Raw genomic sequence first — 5,065 nt, 5'->3', positions numbered from 1 at the left:
AGAGAAAAAAAAATAACACAAAAATATTTTGGATGCCATAATATGGGAAAATATGCCCATATAAAAATATGGCCATATAAAAAAGGAAAAAAAGAGGAAAGAGGACTTCCCCTGCCATAGGACTGAGCCAGGGGAAGCTGAGAGGCAGGACCCATGTGAGATGCTGGGCTGGGGTGCAGGAGGCAGAAGCTAAGTGCTCCAGTAGTACTGCCTTGCATGACTTAAGCAAAACAATTTTATCCCTCTTCATATCTCATTTGTAGCCTGGAAATATCAGCAACTTTCCATTCCTCCTCTTCCTCATATCCCACTTACTCACACTATGAGCTCTGCAGCTGCACCTCTACTTTGGCGTGTTTTCATACAGTGCCAGCACAGCTTGGCTGCACACACAGAGCTGCATCGGCACCAAATCCCTGATGCAAACCAGGGAGGAAATGTCATTCCTGAGAGCTGCCAGCTCACCTCCCACCCCATACCTGTCTCTGCTTGCCTCGGCAGGGCAGGTGGGGCATAAAACAGTGCCCTCCACCTCAAGTATGAGGCCTGCAGACTCTGCAGGGTACTGGAGGCTTTCACAGTCATTTTATTCACTTTAGATTTTAACTGAGTATCTCAATAGTGAGAAGTAAAACCTATTTATGTTATAATTAGATATGCCAGAATTAACCTCACATTTTTACTGACACTTAAATTAGCATTCATTGAGTATAAACCACTGTGAATAAGCTAATAAAATTATTCATTTGCTCATTTGCCTATGCATGTTGATAACTATATGCCAAGAACCCAATGATTAGTTAACAGCCTCATTTATTTTAAGGAAGCTGCTGTCTTTCATAAAGCACTGGCCAGCTGCCAGGCATCCCTTCACAAATTTCTGATTAACCTCTTAAGCATTTTAGGCATTTTTGTGAGAAAAACAGCAACATCTATATGGAGACTACTGCTACTCATCCGCTCACCTTGCAAAGGTTTCTTGGCCCCTGCCCCTTCCAATTGCATCCTGCTGATGCAGCTCATTACTTCCAGCCTGCACTGACACTTCTCACAGTCATTTGATGCTTTGTCATTGCTCTGTACAGGAGGAGAGGAAGCCACAGCTCTCCTCATCTCTTAACCAAGCCCATATGAGTAATCATAAACCAGATCATTTGCTCTCAGCCTGATTTTGAACAAAACTTTCAGAAGTTGCCATTATTCTCCATTAGACAGAGTCTCAATTCTCCATCACACAAGAGCTGTTCCCCTGCTACTGAATGGAAGCCACCAGAAACCAGTGATTGGCAACTTTCCCACCCACAAGCACTGTTGGTGCTTACCCAGCCTGTCTGGATATTTCTGACCCACGTGGGACAAGTGGGTCGGTGCCATTACCTCTTTCTAGAAGTTGGCACTTGAGGCACAGAGCTGAAAACAGCTGTTGAAGGTCACCCACAAAGCCTGATCAAGGAATGGAGGACATGTTTTCCCCTCCCCTAGATTAGATCAAATCCTTCCATTTTGGGGGAAAGTGATCATCCTTGCCCAGTCTGCTCCTAGAGTTGCAGCAGGTTTCAGTGGGATAAAGAGACATGGGTCTGTCTTGGGAAAACTTTCCCTCCTTTCAAAGCAGGTATCTCCAGCTTTCTTGGTGGAACACAGTGCCGGGGTCACTAGGACATACTGTTTGGGTTCATTGGAGGTAACTATACAGTCCCAGTATACACAGAGAAGAAGCACTTCTACATCAGCTGCACAGGCAAATCCACTTCTTTCCCTGTCATGGTCAACCTGCAACAGGACGGTATGGATGCATATGGCAGGCTCCATTTCTGCCACAACTGAATGACAGTGTCACCATCTGCCAAACAGTGTCACACAGTTACTGCTCTTATTTTGCATTGCAGCAGTTTCCAAACTATGGCCCATGTTGAAGTCTGTTAGCAGTCTGGAGCTGGCAGATTTTCCATATTAAACATGCTTACAAACTCAACAATTAGAAGTTGGATGCTATGGATGCTTGGCAGTCCATCAAATGCTGCAAGGGTAGCAAATGAGTCAGCCCCAAAATGGTTTGGGATTGTCTGGATCTTTATTAACAAAAGGAAAATATCTGCATCCTAGCTTGTGTTCCAGGTTTGGTTTTGTTATCAAAATATTTATAAATTAGAAGAAAGATAGTGGGCTATCAAAAGGAGCTAAGTACATTACAAGGAATGGAAAATATAAAGCCAGGGAAGAAAGGAGCCATAATGGTGGAAAACCATGAGGGATGAAACTCTGACATCAGGTGAAGTGTTGGTTAAATCCTGTACAAGTGTTTATGGGAATGAGGATACTCCTGGGCCTGGGTGTGCTCAGAAGCATCTCTTGGTCTGGGTGAGCTCAGGAAATCACTCTACTTTTCAGGTCTCCAGTGAGTTCCCAAGCTTGCCCTGGCCCTTTACTTGCAGTGCCTTGATGCTGCAGACAATCTGTACTTAGAGTGGCTGCTGTGAGACCCAGTGAGGAAGGGCTCAGCAAGGAGAATCACAACAATCCTGGGACTGGTTAAAGCCTCTCCTGATGTTTTCCAGTTCCCTATATAGATTGAAGCAACACATGTTCAGTGACACTGGTGCAGTAAGTGGAGTTTTGTAGTGATGACTCTGTAGTCTCACTAGCTCACAAATACAAGACTGAGGAATAGCACTGCTGATCTTTATCCTGAACACCTCTCCTTCACGCTGTGCTATCCCCAGTGTGGAATGCATCACTAGGATGTGTTTGGAATGAAAATCAGCAACCTGCACACTGCTTTAGCTGCTTGGAATGGGATATACAAACATTTGTTTCTTCTTCTGCCACCTCCCAACTAATCAATGCATGAGGCTTCAGAGGGAAAAAATGCTTCTGATTTCATTAATGTTGTGTTAACCTGGTATTGTGAAGCAACCAAATGAAATTTGAATTTCAAGAGTGCAAAATTGAAGTGTGGAAAATGATGGAAGCAGGTAAGATTTGTGCTGCTTGGCTTTCTATCAAATGAGGTAGAAATTACTCCTGCACAGGAACAACAGCAATGTATTTACTCTTGACTCACCTTGTCCTGCCCAAGTAGAGTTGCTCTGGCACATTCTGGTATGGGCAATCAAATGTTGAAGCAGAATGTCTCTTCCTGGCATCCTTCAGCAGCAACTGTGCCCTAAGAAAGTTTAGTGCAAATTCCTCAGATAAGTTTGATCAGTATAACACACAGTTGGATCCCAAGAACAAATTGATGGCTCTTACATACCCAAATCCAGGCCCATGTCACTAGGGCTTCCACTTTTAGAATCATAGACCAGGTCAGGAAGGGAACCTTGAAAGGTCACCTGAGGCAACCTTCTGTGGAAAGGGGAGCCTGGATGAAATTAGCTAGTGTCCTGCGGTGATGTTATGAAGTCCCTTCATTCCTTAACCATCCGCTCAATGCCCAAGGACGCTGTGCCTTCAGGATGGACCCGGGGGCGGGGCCGGAGCCGCAGGACCCGAGTGCGGGGCGGTTCGGCGGCTCAGCCCAGCGGCTCGGGGGCTTGGGGAGCTCAGTGGGGCTCGGGAGGGAGCGCTGGGAGCTCTGTGCTGTTTTTCTGGGTTTCCTGTGTGTTCCAGCTAGCTGGGAAAAGGTTCTGTTGGTTTTTTTCTTGTTCTTTTTCCCTTTCCCTCCCCTTGCCTTACGGCCTCCCTTCCCTCCCCGCCGGTCTGCGGAGCCTGCAGCCTCACTGCCTCCCTTCCCTCCTCGCCAGTCTGCGGAGCCTGCAGGGGTGGCCCCAGCTGGCCCGCGGGGTGGCCCCAGCTGGTCCGAGCCTGCGTGTCTGTTCCCTTTGTGGGAATTCGTTGTATTTTGAGGGGTTTTTTAATCCTGTTCTACCCTGTTTTGTTTGTGTGTTAATAAACAGTTTGTTTTTTTCCACTTTCACTTGTCTTATTGGTGGAGGGAAAGGGGAAGCCCTTTTCCCTTTGGAGGAGACACTCATTCTGGAGTGTTTCCTCCTGAAGTTTTGTCTCCAAAACCAAGACACATAGCACCATATCCTATCACACCTTGAAAACCTCCAGTGATGGGGACTTTGCCACATCCCTGAGGAGGTTGTTTCAGTGACTGATTGTTCTCACTGTAAAAAATTTCTTTCTTACACTAGGATAAAATGATGCCCATAACACTTGTTGACTGCCCCATCAGAAACTCATTGCTCTATTCATTTTCCAGTGCACTGCTCCTTCTGGCTTCTAGCACAGCGTATCAGAACACTTGACAGGCATTTGGGTTGTTGAAAGTAGCTGGTACTTGCTACTCCTGCAGGAAACATCTGGCTTCCCTCTGCCACCACAGGACACCTGGTGATGTAGTGGTTTGGTCCAAAATACTCATTACTGTTTACCTTCTGTGAGATAAGAATTAGGAGAACTGCAAAGCAGGCACCAATCTTGAAAGAATATAAAGAAGTTTATTAAGAGACCTAAAAGAAGAAAATAAATCATACCACACCTTCACAACTCTTCTCCTCCCCCCACCTTTCTCTCTTCTCCCAGTGACAATGTAAAAAGACAACCCTTCAGATGTTCAGTCTGTTTACCACTTCCATAATAACCTTGTTCAGTCCATTTAGGGAAGAGGAGTCTCTCTTGCCCATGCTATGAAAACATTATCCCAACGAGACAGCCGCCCACTTCCAAATAACTTTGTTCAGTCCATTTAGGGAAGAGGAGTCTCTCCGCCCGCATGTGAGTCCCTGCCCCCAACTTGCAGCTTTTCCCACAGCTGCTTTCAAGGGTCCACTCTTGAAGGTTTTTGGGGTACAATTTTAAGGTTGAGCCGTTCAGAAACAAAAGTTCTCTTTACCCATCTCTGGGAGCATTTCATCTCTAAGAAATCTCTGGGAGCATCTCTAGGAACAGAGGTTTTCTCCTTTCCCATTTGGAGCAAAAGTCCTCATCGCTTCCATCTCTCCCTGTTCAAACTTCTCATGATATTACAGCTGCTTCAGCATCTGCCTATCTCAGCACAGGTGCTTTTGCTCACGAGTTGAACACTCCACCCCCCATATCTTCATGAAATTACAAC

General features: G+C 45.8%; 1 long non-coding RNA gene across 2 annotated transcripts in view; it reads right to left on the bottom strand.

Moving 5' to 3' along the window:
* Positions 1-3,709, bottom strand: part of LOC108449598 — a 32,502-nt gene extending 28,793 nt beyond the window's left edge. For both annotated transcript variants that reach the window (XR_001865824.1, XR_001865825.1), the window contains exon 1: positions 3,065-3,709. This is a non-coding gene — a long non-coding RNA (uncharacterized LOC108449598). The remainder of the gene's footprint in view (positions 1-3,064) is intronic.
* Between the last annotated feature and the right edge of the window lie 1,356 nt (positions 3,710-5,065).

The sequence above is a fragment of the Corvus brachyrhynchos genome, unplaced genomic scaffold (assembly GCF_000691975.1).
Source record: "Corvus brachyrhynchos isolate BGI_N302 unplaced genomic scaffold, ASM69197v1 scaffold28, whole genome shotgun sequence".
Classification (NCBI taxonomy): Eukaryota; Metazoa; Chordata; class Aves; order Passeriformes; family Corvidae; genus Corvus; species Corvus brachyrhynchos.
The sequence above is the reverse complement of the archived record's forward strand: the minus strand, read 5'-3'. Positions and strand labels throughout refer to the sequence as shown.